At 42.0% G+C, this 22013-nt stretch overlaps 1 pseudogene; it reads left to right on the top strand.

Annotated features, from left to right (window-relative positions):
- The first annotated feature begins 649 nt into the window (after positions 1-649).
- LOC149177835 (cytochrome P450 78A4-like) overlaps positions 650-22013 on the top strand; it is a 58462-nt pseudogene continuing 37098 nt past the window's right edge.

The raw sequence follows: 22013 nt of genomic DNA, 5'->3' as shown, positions 1-22013 counted from the left end.
CGCGAGGAACTCCGCCTTGGTAGACACTCAGTGTTTTTTTCATTCTGTAAGAAATCTAGTTAGCATTTACGGAAAGAATAAATTTGAACTTTGTAATCTACGCAATTCAAATACCCCAGAAATTTAAAAGTACAAGATTCGTTTAAGCATACCACAATTTCGTACCGGCAATTATTTTGTGTCTGAATCTAATGTTTTTGTTTTCCAAAAATTTGCCAGTGAGTTTTTGAATTGTTTTTTTTAATGTTAGCAATAGGGTCAAGGCCATAGAAAAAAAGAAAAAACCGCTGAGACATTCAAAATCCATCCTAAAAACTCAAATCACCAAAATCTTCCCAAAACTGAACCAATTGCATTAACCAAGTGCATGTGCGTCCACTTCGAATTCCAATGGATGAATGGTATCGACTTAATAAATGTTTCAACCAAGTGCATGTGCGTCCACTTCGAATTCCAACGGATGAATGGTATCGACTTAATAAATGTTTCGGGATCTGCCTTTTACGGTTACCGGCTTTTACCTCTCTTCCCGTGGAATCGAACCCTTGGAGCTATAAATCTGCTTCAACCCCTCCACATTCTATGCGCTCATATCTCTCTCTGGCTTCTTGCTGCTTCTTAGTTTTTGTATTTGCCATCCATTTCTGAGATGGAGAATCGCGGGAGCTCTGTAGGAGGCGGGTGGTGGCTCTATTTCCTCCTCTTTAGAAATTGTTGCAGTCGTTTGTCGTTGGACTCCGATGATGTTTGTGGGTGGCGTCAGTGGCATCTTTATATTGCATTGCTTATTGCTGCTGTATCTGCTGTTTTGGCCTCCTGGTTGATCCTGGGAGGCTGTGCGTGGGCGGGGAGACGCAGGAGGTCGGGCGACGTACCCATTCCTGGTCCCAAAGGATGGCCCATCATCGGAAGTCTGCTAGACTTGAGCATCGGTCTTGCTCACCGCAAGCTCGAATATCTGGCTCATCTTCATGGTGCCAGGAAGCTTATGGCCTTTAGCTTAGGCTCCACGCCCGCCGTTATTACATCGGATCCTGAAGTGGCCCGGGAGCTGCTCAACTCTCCTCATTTCGCCAACAAACCCCTCAAGCAATCTACGCAGCAGTTATTGTTTGGGCGGGCCATTGGCTTTGCACCCAATGGGGACTACTGGAGGCTGCTCAGGAGAATTTCTTCCGCGCATCTTTTCGCTCCGCGCAGAATCGCTGCTCACGAGCCTGGTCGCCAGGCCGATGCTCTCGGAATGCTTCTTGATATTCAGAAGGAATGTCAGTCCAGCGGTGTTGTTAGGGTTGTTAGTCAGTACTCGTCTTTTGGCCCGCGTGGCTAGCTGTACTAACCAAGGATTTTTAAACTTAATAGTTTGCAAACTGCAGCTTTCTACGACTTTGGGAGATACATAGCTTAAAGTAGCTCCTGGGTCTACTAAAATAGAAACAGTTCGATCAAAGATCTTACCTTCAAACTCGATCATGGTTGGCTGGTAGTCAACTTGTCGATCCTCAAGTGCTGCATTTATTCTGGGCATGGATTGGGCCACGTCTCCCACTGTAGAAGCTTCATAAATCTGGGACAACTGATCGCTTTCCTTCCAATGAGGACAATTTTTAATATAATGGGGTCCACCACAACCCCAGCACTGAACTGGTGGCCTTGCTGCACCTTCATTATCCATTCTAACCTGCTGTTCGCTATATTTAGATTCAGCAGGTGGCTTAAATCTGATCTGACTTCTCGATGGGTTTTTAGTGCTGGCCCCTTTCGAGAATCCCTTGTGAAAACTGCTGCGAGTTCCCTTAGTTCCCACAGTCATTCTGCTGCTCTTCTTGTCTGCCCAGCGCTTCCCAAAACCTTCTCCTTTTTGTTTGCTCTGCTGGTAACAGAGTCTAGCCTTCCGAATCGCTTCATCCATCGTCTTCGGATTATCAAACTCGATTATTTCTCGCATTGCCAGAGGTAGGCTGCTAACAAACCGCTGCACCTTAGCCTTCTCCTCTCGAATGTACGGTACATAACGGAGCAGGGATGTAAATTTGGTTATGAACTCATCTATGGTCTGCTGTCCAAGCCGCAGATCATGGAATTCTCGTGCTTTTTCATCATAGAAGCGTTCTGTCAGGTATTTTTCCTTAAAGTATCTTTGAAAAGCCTCCCAAGTCACATCCTGCTCACTCACCCCCCACACCATCTTGACCTCTTCCCACCATAATGTGGCCTTGGCCTGCAGCTGGAATATAGCCAGCCGGGCCTTAAGATGGTGATCATACTCGTACACTTGGAAATACTTATTCATATTGATTAGCCATGCTTCTGCAGCTTCTTCTGATTCCCCATCGAATTGAGGTGGCTTAATCTTCCGAAACTCTCCTTGTAATTCTATTCGCGGTCTTTTTGGAGTTTGATATTCGGAAGCGTTAACAGACTTCTCTCCTCGCGTCTCTGCCCTTTCCTCTGCTTCCTCCTGTTCCGTATGATAGCTTTGTTCATCTGTTACTCGTGTCTGTTCAGGTCTAGGATGAGACTGTTGATGATGTTGTTTATCTGATAAACTTTTCAGAATCCTCTCCTGTTCCATGTTTAATCTCGCATTGTCCTCACGCAAACGGGCCATTTCGTCCTTCAGCTCCTGGACTGTCCTCAATATAGCCGAATCAGTATTGCGGCCTTCTGCTCCCAGTTGTACCCATAGCTCAGGATTCCTCTGAGGATGAGCTACATTATCTGGTTGTTCCAAATTCCTATGAGGAGCGCTACTTGTTCTTCTCATTCTGTTGTTACCTGTACAAGATTAACTAATTCAACAGCTATGATTATATATTTCAGTATACTCTTAGTTTGGTTGTCATGACACTATTTATGCATTGTTGTTTTATTAAAGGTTACCCGAGGTCACAGAGTTGTAGCCTGGGCTCTGATACCAATTTGTCACACTCCATTACAGAAGTAATTTTTTTTTTTTTTATTCTTCTTACCATCTTACAATAAGCATATACATATAAATTATATGGGGACTTCTCGCACCACTGACAAATATATTGACACGCTCTTCATGAGCAATACAAACTAAATTTCCACTTGACATATTGTAAAAGTTATGTTTTAGAATACATTCATGCAAGGGTTAATTGTTTTTCCCATACTCGTGATTTAGAAATGTTTATATTTGGTAACATTGATATGTGGCGATTATGGTCACGAATCCAAGGCATGTCCCGGGTACAGTGAACAGTTCACCTTCGTAAATATTTCCTTTATGGCAATCACTAAGTGGCGTACTGATTTGTATCCCCGAGGCGTTGATGTGGTGATGTTCTGCCCGATTCCGGCGCTCACTTGTTGTGTGTCGTCCACCTGGCTTGATGAGCGGTCAGCCTTCAAGCTGCCATGTGCTGTAGCGTGCCCAAAGCTCCAAATGCCATGAGGCCGGATTCCTCAAACTTGCCATTTCGCGCTCGTATTTTTCCCGGTTCCTACTTGCCGATCAAACGATGGGAAAGGGTTCAGTCAGATCGAGGGCTGGTGTTAAGCCACGAGGCAGGGTTTGCATTGAAGTATTTAAGAACCATTTCTTTTCGGCTTGTTATTGTTTCATAGTGAAGCGACTGTGTGTCGCCCATAGTGTTGTGGTTCTCTGGCATACCCGAGTTTTCATTCTCAATACCTAGAGCATAGCGAAATGCCGCGGCCATTCTTTCCGGCTCATGTATAATTGCTCTCGTTTCACTTATTATCTTCCTGAGTTTACCAAAGGCAGTCCTCGTGACTCCAGCTTTAACTACTGTCTCTGCTAAATTGTTTTGTCTTTTGCTCTCAGCATTTCCAGGTAGGGTTCTAAGTTCATTGTGTTATTTTTTTTTTGTGTTAATGTATTCAGGAGGGTGGTTTGGCGGCTAGCCGACATTGTGGGAATTTGGCTCCCTCCTCAGCCATCCCATTACAGGTAAGAGCCGGACGTTCCATAGGACCTGTTTTCTTATTTTTTTTTAAGGGTGATGTCTGAGCCGCTGTTCACCTGAACAGGGAAGCTGAGGGTCTCGCTCTTGTAATCGGTCCCTCCGCCATGCATCCAGGGTTTCCTCGCTGAAAAGTTATATGACTCATTTCTAAATTGAGTGGTTATTAATAACTAGTTTTTCATTGCCCAAACTCAGGCGGAACCCCGCCAAAGGCGCCGTTCGCCAGCTTAAGTTGTATAAATGTTTTTCATTCTTGGTTCTGCCCTGTTCACAGACAATGTTTCTTAGTAAATGTTGTTACAGTATATATAATACTATTCCTTTACAGTTTGGTTACGAAATTGTTTTGTGATAATGGTATTTTGGTATGGCTCTGGTTCTGCATTAAGATGTTCTCAGGGTATCTCGCCTACTCCACAGCTTTACTTTGAACTCAATTTACATATGAGTCTCCATTCGATTTCTTTTCAGGTATATTGGTTATTCTATGGTGGCCCTATCTTGATTTTAATTCGGCAATGGTGCCCCTGCCGGCTAAGCACATGCTTACGCCCAGCGGCAGCGACACCTTTAGAGCCAGAACACTTGCAAATAACTGTGTGCATGCATAATGTTGTTGTTTCTTTTTCCTTTATTTCACGGAACATGAATATCTTCGACTGTAAAAATATCTAAACTCTGCATGTACATGTTTTCAGTCAGCTGTTTCACTTATATAATAGCAGGGAAAATATTATCACACCAGAGCTTGTATCTTAGTCTGCCGACGAATGTTCGGCCTGCTCTTTACTTCGATAAATGGTTTGGGTTCTCCATTGTTTAATGCTATTATGATTCAGTATAGGAAGTTATCTATTCTGCTTATGGTTCGATTTCTTTAAGTATTCACTTGCATTAGAATACAGAGTAGGGTTAACCCGCTCCCTTTTGTTTAGTATTTGTTTTACCGCCTGTATTACAGAGTTTCAGTTCATTATGTGTTCAATGCTTGCATTCTTAAATGAAGATACAGATCCGGTCTCTGCCGGATACATAGAGATTAGTTTTTTTTCTAAGAAATCAATAGATTGCTTTCCACTATTTTATTTGCTCACCACAGAACCATAAGGTAATTTCACAGTTAGTATGCTTAGTAAGCCATACCTGTTTAGCAGCAAACCTGTGCGTAATGCTTGTCATCCACCCGTCCGTAGGAAGATCCTTCTCGATCTCCCACCCCCAAGCACATCTGTAGATCCTCTCGTCTGCAATCTCACTGGCTATGCCAGATCTCGCTATCTGATCCTAACCAGACATAGCGAATACAGGAAATCTCTTCCTCTCAAACATGCCATCCGGTCACTACTAGACATAACATTCTTCTTTATTTTTTTTTTTCTTCTGCCATCTGATCCTAACCAGACTTGGCATTTTCCCCTTTTTCCTCCTAGGGTCTCAACTGCCTCCTGAAGGTAGTTAGGTTTTTTTTTTTTTTATTTAACCATCTCCACAGTGATTAATGTTGAAATTTGGTATCGGAGGACAGGTGGTTCCCTTAGGCTTTGATCTTTGGCCTAGGGAAAAGTGTCCAAAAGAATTTAATTTTTCTCCTAAAGTGACTTTATAATTTTATAAAGTTAAATCTAATTTAAAAGTGACTTTAAGTGATAAAGTTACTAAGTCTAATTTTAAAGTGACTTTTATAAAGTCAATGAAAAATTAGAAAGGAAAAGTGACTTTGGAAATAAATGACTAAGTGGGTCTTTATTAAAGTGGGGTGAATTAAAAAATAGAAAGTGAGATTTAAATGAGCATTTAATCTCAGCCATTGATCTAAATCTATTTCATCCATTGGATTTAGAGATCACCCAAAAGTCACTTGGATCACCCAAAAGTCACTTGGAGTTATATTAAAGGAGGAAAAAGGTCATTCATTCTTTCATGAGCAGATTGGGAGAAGGAGGAGAGCAAGAGAGATTTCTGAGCAGGGAGGAGAAGGAGACAACAGCTTGGCACACATTCCAAGGCAGCAGTTGAGCAGATTTGTACAATTGATTCAGCACATAGTGAAAGGCAGATTTTTGCACAAAAATCGAGGAGCAGTTTGCTGATTTTTATGCACACAAAACGGAGGCCGTACAGCATTTATTGTTGTCCTGTTTGCTGTAATTTCCAGATTGCTGTGAGGCACGGGAAAGGAGATAAGTTGTAAATTTGCTTGCTGATTTTTTGCTGAATAATTCTCACTGTAAAAAGACAATTTTCAGAAATAAAGAAGAGCTCTCAAACTGGTTTTCCCCAAGAGTTGTAGGGGGTTTTTCCAGGGTCAAGTTGACCAAAAATATCAGTGTTTTAATGGCTGTTTTTGATTGCTGATTTTTAATTCTGCAATTTCCAGCATTCTGAAAAATTTCCAGAATTTGTGTTTTCAGCAATATTTATTTTTTTCAGTCTGTTAAATGTATGGTTATGGGAATGGGCATTTAACTACATGGGAGAAATAAGGAGAAACTGAAAACCGGGGTGGGAAAACAGAAATTTCTACATGGTATCAGAGCTTGAGTGCTGAAGGGCAGTTTGAGACAGCAAAAGGAAAAATTACAGTTGCTGATTTTTCACTCAGAAAATTCGAGCAAGCTGATTTTTTCATAAACAACAGTTTTATCTTTACTACAGCAGTGCTATTTTTCAGTTTTAGGACAACAGGATGTCATTGGGATTGAGGGTGGAGGATAGGTTGGATGGGCATACAAATTACAGTGTTTGGAAGGAGAGAATGCAGAGTATCTTTGAGGAGACAGAAGTCTGGGATATCATGGTGCATACTGCACAGAACCCTGTTGTTGTGCCCACTGATGTTACTCAGTTGGCTGAGTATAAAAAGAAGAACAATAAGGGTAAGAGGTTGATTCTAGACGGAATCAAAGACCATTGCATTCCTCATGTGAGAGGAAAGAGCAATGCCCATGAGATGTGGACAGCATTGTCCAATCTCTACCAGAGTACCAATGAGAACCGGAAGATGGTCCTGAAGGAGAAGCTGAAGAACATTAAGATGGGTAATGATAGTGCAGCTGGATATCTCACAAATATTACTAATGTGAGAGATGAGTTGGCAGCGATTGGAGAGGCCATTCCACCCACTGAGTTGGTGCGGATTGCAGTGAATGGCCTCCCCCGTTCATGGTTGAACTTTGCTGATGGGGTTTGTGCACGTGAGACCCTTCCCACATGGGAGATGTTTTGGGATGATTGCATTCAGACAGAGATCAGGAAAGGTCAGCTTGGGGCAGCCAAGCCAGTTGAGCAGGATGAGGATGTAGCACTGGTGGCAGGAGGCAAGAAAGGCAAAGGGAAGAAGCAGGCTTCCACAAGCAGTGGTGGGGGCAAAGGCAAAGGTAAAGGTAAACAGGGGAACACACAGAAGGACCATTCCAAGGTGAAGTGTTGGAATTGTCAAAAGATGGGACACTATGCAGTTGTGTGTCCGGAGAAGAAGAAGAAGAAGAAGGGGAAGAACCAGGACGTGGCAGCTTCAGCTGAGATTGAGGACTTTGCAGGTCGTTTTGACCGGGAGTTTGCGTTCACTACATGTGAGTCCTCTAGTGCAGGATCACCTGCCACACAGGTTCAGAGGGAGCATGCTTTTCCCTCGATTAGCGGAGCATCTACAGGTATCTGGTATGTGGACAGTGGGGCTTCACGTCACATGACAGGAGTCCGGGAGTACTTCTCAGAGCTTTCAGAGAGTGGCACTGATATTGAGGTAGTACTCGGTGATGACAGAGTTGTTAGAGCAGTCGGGGTGGGGACAGTGACATTTCAGAGGGAGTCCAAACCTCCCTTGAAGGTGTCAGAGGTTCTTTATGTGCCAGGGATGAGGAAGAACCTCATATCCGTCTCAGCTTTGGAGGACAGAGGATATGAGGTACTGTTCAGGGGAGGACAGGTGTTGATGTATCCCAGGGCACTCCAGCTGATTCAGCTAGAGTGATAGGTGTACGCCATGCAAAGGTGTACAAGTTTGCATTTCAGCCCCTTTTGGCATTGAGCAGTAGTACCGACAGCAGAGCTAGCAGTTCTGATCTGTGTGAGATTTGGCACCGCAGGATGGGACATATGTATCATGGAGCCTTGAGGACATTGCGGGAGATCACTACAGGTGTGCTAGATTTCAGTACTGATCACTTTGATACTTGCAGAGGTTGTGCGATGGGCAAGTTTGCCAAATCCCCTTTTCCCAGCAGTGACAGTAGAGCGACGGGGATACTTGATTTGATTCATTCCGATGTGAGCGGTTGGATGTCTCATGTTTCCTTGAGTGGATATGAGTACTATGTGTTATTCATTGATGATCACTCAAGGAGGACCTGGATTTATTTTTTGAAGACCAAGAGTGAGGTCTTCAAGCGGTTTCAGGAGTTCAGAGCTCTTGTGGAGACTCAGACAGGTCGAAAGATCAAGTCCTTGAGGTCGGACAATGGAGGAGAGTACACCCTTGGAGAGTTTGTTGACTATTGTGCGGAGGCAGGCATTAGGAGGGAGTTCACTGTTCCTTACAACCCCCAGCAGAACGGGGTTGCGGAGAGGAAGAACAGATCCATCATAGGGGCTGCCAAAGCCATGATACATGATCAGGGGTTGCCATTGTTCTTGTGGGCAGAGGCCTGCAACACAGCTGTTTACTTGCAGAACAGGAGTCCGCATCGTGCCTTGGGGCACATTACTCTGGAGGAGGCTTTCTCTGGGAAGAAGCCTGATCTTGGTCATCTTCATATCTTTGGATGCATTACATACTCCTATATACCCAAGGAGAAGAGGACCAAACTAGAGCCCACCGCAGAGAAGGGTATCATTGTGGGCTACAGTGAGACCTCAAAGGCCTTTCGGATTTACATTCCTGCACAGAGGAGAGTTGTTGTCAGACGGGATGTGAAGTTCGAGGAGGACAGGGCCTTTAGGAGGTCACGGGAGTTAGAGTATTTGGATCAGCCAGACCCTCAGCAGCAGTTGAGTCAGTCGCAGGGATCCAGTGGGCAGGGATCAGAAGGATCAGGAGGTACATCTATGAGGATGTCAGGTCCGTCAGTGAGCAGTGGCTCATCGAGCCAGAGGGGTGGTGCTCCGGGCAGCATGCAGAGCAGTTCACTAGGGAGTCCACTGATGGACAGTTCACACGGTACCTCAGCTTCTACAGGTTCAGGTGCAGGCAGGAGGACAGCAGACAGACAATCAGGAGTTCAGGCTACTGATGATGATGAGGAGGAGTTTCATTCTCCAGTGGGAGAAGTGCGCTCAGGGAAGAGGAAGCCCAAGTGGCTTCAGGACACCTTGAGAGATGCCACATCTGTTGCTGAGCCGAAGAGGCCGGTCAGAGAGAGTAGACCACCTGAGAGGTTTTGTAGCTATATGGCGATGGTTACCAGCATCCTTGACTCTGAGCCTTCTAGCTATGAGGAGGCAGCTAGCCAGCAGGTCTGGAGAGAGGCCATGCAGGAGGAGTATTCTTCTATCATGAAGAATGATGTTTGGGAGGTGGTGCCGAGGCCTGAGGGCAAATCCGTGGTTACTTCCAGATGGCTTTACAAGGTAAAGCATGCTGCAGATGGCAGCATTGAGAAATTCAAAGCGAGGTTTGTGGCTAGAGGGTTCTCCCAGGTAGAGGGAGTTGATTATGAGGAGACCTTCGCTCCCGTGGCTCGATATACTTCGATCCGCTCCATTATATCGATAGCAGCGGAGATGGGTTGGAAGATCCACCAGATGGATGTGAAGACCGCATTTCTCAATGGCTTCATACAGGAGGAGGTGTACATTGAGCAGCCACAGGGCTTTGAGGTGCATGGGAAGGAGTCCCATGTGTGCAGATTGAAGAAGGCCCTTTATGGCCTGAAGCAAGCTCCCTGAGCTTGGTACTCCAGGATAGATGCATACTTGCAGGGGATGGGTTTCACAAAGAGTGAGGCAGATCCGAACCTTTACTTTATTGTGATTGGTGAGGAGCCTCTCATTTTGGTGTTGTATGTGGATGACTTGATCATTACAGGTACAGAGAGACTCATAGAGCACTGCAAGAGAGATCTTGCGGCGGAGTTTGAGATGAAGGACATCGGCTTGATGCATTACTTTTTGGGTTTGGAGGTGTGGCAGGAGGAGGGGCATTTCTTCCTGGGGCAGGGGAAGTATATTGTGGACATCCTTAGCAGATTCCACATGGAGGATTGTAGACCCATGTCGACACCGATGATCACCAACTGGAAGAAGCTTCATGCTTCGGATTCCGAGTTGGTGGATCCCACATTGTACAGGCAGCTGATTGGTTCCTTGATGTATTTGGTCAACACTAGACCAGATATCTGTTTTGCAGTCAACACGATGAGTCAGTTTATGTGTGAGCCTAGGAAGGTTCACTGGGTGGCTGCAAAACACATTTTGCGGTACTTGCAGGGGACAGTGGATTATGGTCTGGACTACAGGCAGGGAGATGGAGTGAGATTGGCAGGGTACACTGATTCTGATTGGGCAGGTTGTGCTTCTGATAGGAAGAGCACTTTAGGGTGTTGTTTTGGGTTGGGTTCAGCAGTAGTGTCATGGTTCAGCCAGAAGCAGCAGTCAGTAGCACTGAGTTCAGCGAAAGCAGAGTATATGGCAGCCAGTCTAGCTAGTTGTGAGGCTATCTGGCTTCGCAAGATGTTGTTTGGCTTATTTGGTCAGCCGTTGAGACCTTCAGTGATTTACTGTGATAATCAGAGTTGCATTAAACTCACGGAGAATCCAGTATTTCATGACAGGTCAAAGCATATCGGGATCAGATATCATTTCATCAGAGACTATGTTCAGAAGGGAGTTGTGAAGCTTGAGTATATTTCCACTGATGAGCAGGTTGCAGATATCCTTACCAAAGCCTTACCACGGGGCAAGCATGTCTACTTCAGGGACAAGATGGGTGTGGTGAGGAACACCTTCCTCGGTAAGAGGGAGTGTTGAAATTTGGTACCGGAGGACAGGTGGTTCCCTTAGGCTTTGATCTTTGGCCTAGGGAAAAGTGTCCAAAAGAATTTAATTTTTCTCCTAAAGTGACTTTATAATTTTATAAAGTTAAATCTAATTTAAAAGTGACTTTAAGTGATAAAGTTACTAAGTCTAATTTTAAAGTGACTTTTATAAAGTCAATGAAAAATTAGAAAGGAAAAGTGACTTTGTAAATAAATGACTAAGTGGGTCTTTATTAAAGTGGGGTGAATTAAAAAATAGAAAGTGAGATTTAAATGAGCATTTAATCTCAGCCATTGATCTAAATCTATTTCATCCATTGGATTTAGAGATCACCCAATCAAAAAGTCACTTGGAGTTATATTAAAGGAGGAAAAGGAGGAAAAGGTCATTCATTCTTTCATGAGCAGATTGGGAGAAGGAGAGCAAGAGAGCAAGAGAGATTTCTGAGCAGGGAGGAGAAGGAGACAGCAGCTTGGCACACATTCCAAGGCAGCAGTTGAGCAGATTTGTACAGCTGATTCAGCACATAGTGAAAGGCATATTTTTGCACAAAATCGAGGAGCAGTTTGCTGATTTTTCTGCACACAAAACGGAGGCCGTACAACATTTATTGTTGTCCTGTTTGCTGTAATTTCCAGATTGCTGTGAGGCACGGGAAAGGAGATAAGTTGTAAATTTGCTTGCTGATTTTTTGCTGAATAATTCTCACTGTAAAAAGAAAATTTTCAGAAATAAAGAAGAGCTCTCAAACTGGTTTTCCCCAAGAGTTGTAGGGGGTTTTTCCAGGGTCAAGTTGACCAAAAATATCAGTGTTTTAATGGCTGTTTTTGATTGCTGATTTTTAATTCTGCAATTTCCAGCATTCTGAAAAATTTCCAGAATTTGTGTTTTCAGCAATATTTATTTTTTTCAGTCTGTTAAATGTATGGTTATGGGAATGGGCATTTAACTACATGGGAGAAATAAGGAGAAACTGAAAACCGGGGTGGGAAAACAGAAATTTCTACAATTAACCACAATTAATCATATACCCAAATTGAATAATGATAACACAATTAATTATCATAATGGTTAACAATACTAACAACAGAGTCTTTATATTTCATCAAACAGAGTTTATCTCACAGCTAAATTTACTAATTTACCAACATTAACACCTCATGAGGGGCATCACATCTCCCCCTCCTGAAGTTCTACATCGTCCCGATGTTGCTGTTCAGCCAAAAATAGTCTGGGATAAGCTTCCCTCATACTCTGCTCATCCTCCCAGGTGGCCTCGTCAGGCCCAAAGTGCTGCCATTGCACTTTAACCTGGTGGATGGTCCTTTTCCGCAGCTCGACTCTTCTCCGATCTAATATGTTCACTGGCTCGACCATGAACTCTCCTTCCGGTTCCACCTGAAACACACAGTATTCAGTTTAGCTGCTTACTAGCATTCTATTTAAGTTTACATTTATTAACAGCCTTTTCTTACCTGAATATCCTGCCAACTTATTATGTGCCTAGGGTCATAGACATATTTCTTTAAAACTGATACATGGAAGACATTATGAACCCAGATATGGCTGGGTAGGGCTAGCTGGTAAGCTACTGACCCCACTCGCGCCAAAATCTAGAAAGGCCCACAGAAGCGAGGTGCCAGTTTGGCACAAGCATTCCATTGAAGAGTACTTTTCCTAGCTCGGATTCTGACATACACATGCTCACCAACCTGATATTCTTTAAATGTCCTCTTCCGATCTGCAAAGTTTTTCTGTCTGTCCTGAGCTATTTTTAAATTAGCCCGGACCTTTTTGACCATGACTTCCATCTCCTCCAACATCTCAGGACCCAACAAGAGTTTGTCCTCTGGTCCACCCCAACTGGATGGTGTACGGCATTTCCGGCCATAAAGCACTTCGAATGGACTCATCCTCAAGGATGCATGGTATCCATTGTTATAAGCAAATTCCACCAGATGTAAATACTCCTCCCATCGAGTAGGTTGTTGCATCACGTAAGATCTCAACATGTCTTCCACCACTTGATTCACCCGCTCAGTCTGCCCGTCAGTCTGCGGATGATAAGCGGTGCTGAAGTTCAGTTGAGTTCCCAGACCTTCAAACAAGGTCCTCCAAAAAACTGATGTGAATTTCACATCACGATCGGATATTATTGTTTTTGGCAGCCCATGGAGTTTAAATATATTCTGCATAAAAACATTTGCGATTTGAGCCGCACGATAGGTGGATTGAACCGGTATGAAGTGAGCTGACTTACTGAGTTTGTCTACTACAACCATTATAGAATCATTGTTCTTTTTGGATTTTGGCAATCCCGTAATAAAGTCCATGGTAATGGTCTCCCATTTCCATTCTGGTATAGGTAATGGCTGTAGTAAACCCGCAGGGTGCTGATGTTCAGCCTTAACCTGCTGGCACTCTAAGCATCGCGCCAGATATTCCACCACATCCCTCTTCATGCCTGGCCAGTGGTACTCTTTCCGAAGCGAGGTGATCAATTTTTGGTAGCCCGGATGTCCCGCATAAGGACTTTTATGATATTCATCCAGAATCTTTTCTTTAATACCGCTTTGATTGGGTACATAAACCCTCTTTTTGTAGCACAAAATTCCGGCTGCATTCAAGGTGTACCCTTGTTGTATTATGTGGGTATTTAAATCCTGCACCAGCTGTTTCTTTTGTAGATAAATCTGATCTTGAGCAGCAGCCTCTTCAATTTCTTTATCAAGGGTGGACCGTCCCTTACTAATACCGATTTCATAAAGGCAGTGCACTTTTCGACTCAGTGCATCAGCTACCCTGTTTTCTTTTCCTTTCAAATGCTTAATTTCAAAATCGAAACCTCCCAAAAAGTCCACCCATCTTGCTTGTCTCGCGTTTAAGGTTGGTTGACTAAAGTAGCTAGTCAAACTATGGTGATCAGTCATCAGCAAGAATTTTCTTCCCACTAGATAATGGCGCCACATCTTCAGCGCATGAACCACCGCGGTTAATTCCAGATCATAGGCAGAATACTTCTGCTCATGCTCTTTTAACTTTCGGGATTCATATGCGATCACCTTACCTTCCTGCATTAACACCCCACCTACGCCCTCTTTACTTGCATCTGTGCAAACTACATATTCTTTCTCTGGGTCTGCAACACTCAGCACAGGTGCGGTGGTGAGCAGGTATTTGAGCTGCTCAAAGCTCCGTTGACAATCTGCTGTCCACTTAAACACTTTCCCCTTCTTTTGCAAAGAAGTGATAGGGTATGCAACCCTGGAAAAACCTTCTACGAACCGTCGGTAATAACCAGCCAACCCCATGAAGGATCGAATATCTGCTACATCTTTGGGTGTTGGCCATTCCATTATGGTTTTGATCTTTTCGGGATCCACAGCTATACCTTCTTTTGTAATGATGTGTCCCAAATACTGGATCTGTTCTTTATAAAAATCACATTTACTAAATTTTCCATATAGCTGATGCTCCCGTAGTGTCTGTAACACTATTCTAAGATGCTCCTCATGCTCTTTAATATTCCGGGAGTATATAAGTATATCATCAATAAAGATTAACACGAACTTGTCTAAGTATTGATGAAATACACTATTCATCAAGCACATAAATGTCGCAGGTGCATTAGTCAACCCAAAAGGCAGTACCACAAACTCGTAGTGTCCATAACGAGTACGAAAAGCGGTTTTGGCTATGTCCTCATCCTTAATTCTGATTTGATGATAGCCCGACCTCAGGTCGATCTTTGAAAAGATTGTCGCCCCCTTCACCTGATCGAACAGCTCATCAATGCGGGGTAGTGGATATTTGTTTTTAACTGTCAGTTTGTTCAGCTGTCTATAATCTATGCACATACGAAGAGTTCCATCCTTTTTCCTAACAAACAACACATGAGCCCCCCAAGGAGATACATTGGGGCGGATATACTTCTTATCCAACAACTCTTGCAGCTGCATCTTTAACTCAGTTAATTCCGGCACACTCATCCGGTAGGGTGCACGGGATACTGGGGCTGCACCGGGTACCAATTCAATGGTAAAGTCCAAATCCCGTTTGGGCGGCAGCCCTGGGATTTCCTCTGGAAATACATCAGCAAAATCTTGCACCACCGGTATATTTTCCACAGTCGTAATTTTATCCTCAGACCCAGCGTACCCCACCTGTATTGCATATATTTGGCATTTCTTCCGCACACTTTTAACTAGCTGTGAGGCCGTAATTGGCCGGATCTGCACCGGTTTTTGGATGCCTTGAATTTCTTTTTCCACTCCCAGTTCATCTCGGTAAGAAATTGTTTTTGTCTTACAGTTAATTACAGACCATCGCTTTTCCAGCCAGTCCATTCCTATCAGCACATCATAAGATCCAAGAGGGAGTACATTCAGTTCTGTTGTTATTGTCTGACCAGCTAACCTTAGTGGACAGTTGCTGACCTTAGTCAGTACTCGTCTTTTGGCCCCCGTGGCCAGCTGTACTAACCAAGGATTTTTAAACTTAATAGTTTGCAAACTGCAGCTTTCCACGACTTTGGGACTTACATAGCTTAAAGTAGCTCCTGGGTCTACTAAAATAGAAACAGTTCGATCAAAGATCTTACCTTCAAACTCGATCATGGTTGGCTGGTAGTCAGCTTGTCGATCCTCAAGTGCTGCATTTATTCTGGGCATGGATCTGGCCACGTCTCCCACTGTAGAAGCTTCATAAATCTGGGACAACTGATCGCTTTCCTTCCGATGAGGACAATTTTTAATATAATGGGGTCCACCACAACCCCAGCACTGAACTGGTGGCCTTGCTGCACCTTCATTATCCATTCTAACCTGTTGTTCGCTATATTTAGATTCAGCAGGTGGCTTAAATCTGATCTGACTTCTCGATGGGTTTTTAGTGCTGGCCCCTTTCGAGAATCCCTTGTGAAAGCTGCTGCGAGTTCCCTTAGTTCCCACAGCCATTCTGCTGCTCTTCTTGTCTGCCCAGCGCTTCCCAAAACCTTCTCCTTTTTGTTTGCTCTGCTGGTAACAGAGTCTAGCCTTCCGAATTGCTTCATCCATCGTCTTCGGATTATCAAACTCGATTCTTTCTCGCATTGCCAGAGGTAGGCTGCTAACAAACCGCTGCACCTTAGCCTTCTCCTCTCGAATGTACGGTACATAACGGAGCAGGGATGTAAATTTGGTTATGAACTCATCTATGGTCTGCTGTCCAAGCCGCAGATCATGGAATTCTCGTGATTTTTCATCATAGAAGCATTCTGTCAGGTATTTTTCCTTAAAGTATCTTTGAAAAGCCTCCCAAGTCACATCCTGCTCACTCACCCCCCACACCATCTTGACCTCTTCCCACCATAATGTGGCCTTGGCCTGCAGCTGTAATATAGCCAGCCGTGCCTTAAGATGGTGATCATACTCGTACACTTGGAAATACTTATTCATATTGATTAGCCATGCTTCTGCAGCTTCTTCTGATTCCCCATCGAATTGAGGTGGCTTAATCTTCCGAAACTCTCCTTGTAATTCTATTCACGGTCTTTTTGGAGTTTGATATTCGGAAGCGTTAACAGACTTCTCTCCTCGCGTCTCTGCCCTTTCCTCTGCTTCCTCCTGTTCCGTATGATAGCTTTGTTCATCTGTTACTCGTGTCTATTCAGGTCTAGGGTGAGACTGTTGATGATGTTGTTTATCTGATAAACTCTTCAGAATCCTCTCCTGTTCCATGTTTAATCTCGCATTGTCCTCACGCAAATGGGCCATTTCGTCCTTCAGCTCCTGGACTGTCCTCAATATAGCCGAATCAGTATTGCGGCCTTCTGCTCCCAGTTGTACCCATAGCTCAGGATTCCTCTGAGGATGAGCTACATTATCTGGTTGTTCCAAATTCCTATGAGGAGCGCTACTTGTTCTTCTCATTCTGCTGTTACCTGTACAAGATTAACTAATTCAATAGTTGTGATTATATATTTCAGTATACTCTTAGTTTGGTTGTCATGACACTATTTATGCATTGCTGTTTTATTAAAGTTTACCCGAGGTCACAGAGTTGTAGCCTGGGCTCTGATACCAATTTGTCACACTCCATTACAGAAGTAATTTTTTTTTTTTTATTCTTCTTACCATCTTACAATAAGCATATACATATAAATTATATGGGGACTTCTCGCACCACTGACAAATATATTGACACGCTCTTCATGAGCAATACAAACTAAATTTCCACTTGACATATTGTAAAATTTATGTTTTAGAATACATTCATGCAAGGGTTAATTGTTTTTCCCATACTCGTGATTTAGAAATGTTTATATTTGGTAACATTGATATGTGGCGATTATGGTTACGAATCCAAGGCATGTCCCGGGTACAGTGAACAGTTCACCTTCGTAAATATTTCCTTTATGGCAATCACTAAGTGGCGTACTGATTTGTATCCCCGAGGCGTTGATGTGGTGATGTTCTGCCCGATTCTGGTGCTCACTTGTTGTGTGTCGTCCACCTGGCTTGATGAGTGGTCAGCCTTCAAGCTGCCATGTGCTGTAGCGTGCCCAAAGCTCCAAATGCCATGAGGCCGGATTCCTCGAACTTGCCATTTCGCGCTCGTATTTTTCCCGGTTCCTACTTGCCGATCGAACGATGGGAAAGGGTTTAGTCAGATCGAGGGCTGGTGTTAAGCCACGAGGCAGGGTTTGCATTGAAGTATTTAAGAACCATTTCTTTTCGGCTTGTTATTGTTTCATAGTGAAGCGACTGTGTGTCGCCCGTAGTGTTGTGGTTCTCTGCCATACCCGGAGTTTTCATTCTCAATACCCAGAGCACAGCGAAATGCCGCGGCCATTCTTTCCGGCTCAGGTATAATTGCTCTCGTTTCACTTATTATCTTCCTGAGTTTACCAAAGGCAGTCCTCGTGACTCCAGCTTTAACTACTGTCTCTGCTAAATTGTTTTTTCTTTTGCTCTCAGCATTTCCAGGTAGGGTTCTAAGTTCATTGTGTTTTTTTTTTTTTTTTGTGTTAATGTATTCAGGAGGGTGGTTCGGCGGCCAGCCGACATTGTGGGAATCTGGCTCCCTCCTCAGCCATCCCATTACAGGTAAGAGCCGGACGTTCCATAGGACCTGTTTTTTTTTTTTTTTAAGGGTAATGTCTGAGCCACTGTTCACCTGAACAGGGAAGCCGAGGGTCTCGCTCTTGTAATCGGTCCCTCCGCCATGCATCCAGGGTTTCCTCGCTGAAAAGTTATATGACTCATTTCTAAATTGAGTGGTTATTAATAACTAGTTTTTCGTTGCCCAAACTCAGGCGGAACCCCGCCAAAGGCGCCGTTCGCCGGCTTAAGTTGTATAAATGTTTTTCATTCTTGGTTCTGCCCTGTTCACAGACAATGCTTCTTAGTAAATGTTGTTACAGTATATATAATACTATTCCTTTACAGTTTGGTTACGAAATTGTTTTGTGATAATGGTATTTTGGTATGGCTCTGGTTCTGCATTAAGATGTTCTCAGGGTATCTCGCCTACTCCACAGCTTTACTTTAAACTCGATTTACATACGAGTCTCCGTTCGATTTCTTTTCAGGTATATTGGTTATTCTATGGTGGCCCTATCTTGATTTTAATTCGGCAATGGTGCCCCTGCCAGCTAAGCACACGCTTACGCCCAGCGGCAGCGACACCTTTAGAGCCATAACACTTGCAAATAACTGTGTGCATGCATAATGTTGTTGTTTCTTTTTCCTTTATTTCACGGAACAGGAATATCTTCGACTGTAAAAATATCTAAACTCTGCATGTACATGTTTTCAGTCAGTTGTTTCACTTATATAATAGCAGGGAAAATATTATCACACCAGAGCTTGTATCTTAGTCTGCCGACGAATGTTCGGCCTACTCTTTACTTCGATAAATGGTTTGGGTTCTCCATTTTTTAATGCTATTATGATTCAGTATAGGAAGTTATCTATTCTGCTTATGGTTCGATTTCTTTAAGTATTCACTTGCATTAGAATACAGAGTAGGGTTAACCCGCTCCCTTCTGTTTAGTATTTGTTTTACCGCCTGTATTACAGAGTTTCAGTTCATTATGTGTTCAATGCTTGCATTCTTGAATGAAGATACAGATTCGGTCTCTGCCGGATACATAGAGATTAGTTTTTTTTTCTAAGAAATAAATAGATTGCTTTCCACTATTTTATTTGCTCACCACAGAACCATAAGGTAATTTCACAGTTAGTATGCTTAGTAAGCCATACCTGTTTAGCAGCAAACCTGTGCGTAATGCTTGTCATCCACCCGTCCGTAGGAAGATCCTTCTCGATCTCCCACCCCCAAGCACATCTGCAGATCCTCTCGTCTGCAATCTCACTGGCTATGCCAGATCTCGCTATCTGATCCTAACCAGACATAGCGAATACAGGAAATCTCTTCCTCTCAAACATGCCATCCGGTCACTACCAGACATAGCATTCTTATTTTTTTTTTTTTTTTTCTTCTGCCATCTGATCCTAACCAGACTTGGCATTTTCCCCTTTTTCCTCCTGGGGTCTCAACTGCCTCCTGAAGGTAGTTAGGTTTTTTTTTTATTTAACCACCTCCACAGTGATTAACCACAATTAATCATATACCCAAATTGAATAATGATAACACAATTAATTATCATAATGGTTAACAATACTAACAACAGAGTCTTTATATTTCATCAAACAGAGTTTATCTCACAGCTAAATTTACTAATTTACCAACATTAACACCTCACGAGGGGCATCACACATAACATATTAAAATATTGAAAATCTAATGAAAATATATTTATTTATATACACCAATAATTTATGTAAATTAAAACTATGCGAACCATAAATTTTGAAATACATGAAATTAAAGTTCTGGTCAACAAAATTCTGTCAACAATGAAGTTCTAAGTAACCTCATGTCTAAAAAGTAACGACTATAATCTAAAGAGTAAATTCTAAAATTCTTAATGATAACTTTGAGCCAAACTATGCACTATTTTGAAGTTTGGCTCATTAGAATGGCGCAGTAATTGTAATCTGAGTAAATTTGAGATGCAGAGATAACTTTTCGTGAAACTATGCACTATTTTGAAGTCTTGCTCATTCGAATGGCTCTCTCAACTCCAAGAGTCTGAATTTTCTCTCGTTGAATGTTGTCAAACATTGTTATGATTTAACGATTTAAATTATTTGGAACAATGGGGCAGTTTATTCTATTTCTAGGTTCCAATCTTAGAAGTTCATAATTCCTAGCTTGAGGAGGGCTGGAGGAATCGATACAAGTTCTTAAATTTTATTATATATATATATATATATATATATATATATATATATATATATATATATATATATATATGCTGAAAAGAAAAAAGGTTGTTGAGTAGGTTGAAAATTGAAAACATTGTTATTGTTATTTTCTTTATATGAATTTTTATAAACTTGAATCTATTACTAAACGTAATAAAATAAATAAAATAAAGGCCACCTTTGCCAATGGAAATGTTTTTTGAACTTTAAAAATTAAAACTTAAACTAATAAATCTAATATATAAATAAAAGTAAATGTCAACATTAAATTAAAAGTTAAATATAACTTTCTGAAATGGAGGAGGCCAACTCGATGACATGACTAGGTTGAAGGTGGTGTGGACTTGACATCGGGATTCAGGTTTAGTTTGTTTTTTGTTTTCTCTAATTGATTAGTGGCTCAGTTGGCTTATTAGTTAGCACTCGTCAAATCATGGTTGAATGGTCGATTCAATTGGATGACTGGGTATAGGATTTTTTTTATCGTAACTCCTTGGTTTAAACCGAACCAACTAATTTGAGCCATATTTAGATGAAATTGGTATGAACTAATGGTTGGTTCGATTGAGTTATACCGGTTCAATCATTCTACAAGTTATTAGTCGAATTTGAAATTTGAAAATAACAATAAGAATTTTGTATATATATATTGGACCAAAAAAAACTCAAAACTCAAGAAAGGGAAATGACATGGTTAACCATAGGTGTGATTTAGCTACCATTAGCAACCTTTGCAATATATGTGTTCTCTAATTAATATTTTAGCATGTTTTTGTTAAAGACGCAATTTTTAATTCCATTGAATCACCCCAAATGTCATTGAGAGAGAAGGCAAATTGAGTATGTGATGAAGTAACTTTTCTATATGGGTCACATTTATAAAAATGATCATGTTAAATTCTTCTATAGTTCTGAGACCTACCTCTGAATGCCCATATATAGCTCTTTCTCTAATATTCTTTCTGCTTTAAAGGCTTTCTCCATTATCATAATGATAACACTATTGGTCTCTTTGTGTCCTAATTTCTTCCTTCTTGCAACAATCTTCTTTTTGGAGTAAGACCATTTTGTAAAATAGGGTAGATGAGTCGCTTCTTTTGGCATTAACATCCTCACCTAGTTTTTATTTTTATTTGTTTATAGAGTGTGTATTCTTTCATAACTGAATCTCTCAGGTTTATTTTTGACACACCATTATCTTGTGTATGATACTTTATGTTGTGTAGTTTGACAAAAACAAGAGCTCTAAAGGCTTTGCAATTTGTTTAAAATAAATGTATTTTAAGGCCTTGGAACACTAAATGCTGAGAATGCATTTGTGTTATGTAGTTCTCTAGCTCGTGGCTTAAGGCAGGCTTGTTAAAGTATTTCAGAAGTAATCTTCTCTGTGCATAAATTTACATAGACCAAATATCATATTAAATGCAGAGAATAGCTGTGCACACACCCAACAACAAGAATTTCATAAGCATACCTTTTATTTCGAAGTTTATATGCAAATATTATAAGATAATATAATTTAATAATAAAAAAAGGAAACATCATTTTCATGTTTAGTGAGGAAGAAGCATAATGATTCTACTACCAATATCCTTTACTAATGGTTTTTAACATTGGTGGCTCTATTTCATATCTTCATTTTTTTGGATAGAGAAGAACACCTTCTCTTAACCACATACATTTTGAACCTCACAAACCAATGGAAAATGGATAGAAAAAGAAAAAGGATAGTATTCTTGTACCTCGTGACTTTTGGAGATCGATTTCATAT

The sequence above is a fragment of the Pinus tabuliformis genome, chromosome 4_1 (assembly GCF_031772625.1).
Source record: "Pinus tabuliformis cultivar Carrire ecotype Pingquan chromosome 4_1, CPIR1, whole genome shotgun sequence".
NCBI classification, from domain to species: Eukaryota; Viridiplantae; Streptophyta; class Pinopsida; order Pinales; family Pinaceae; genus Pinus; species Pinus tabuliformis.
This window is presented reverse-complemented; position numbering and strand designations above follow the sequence as displayed.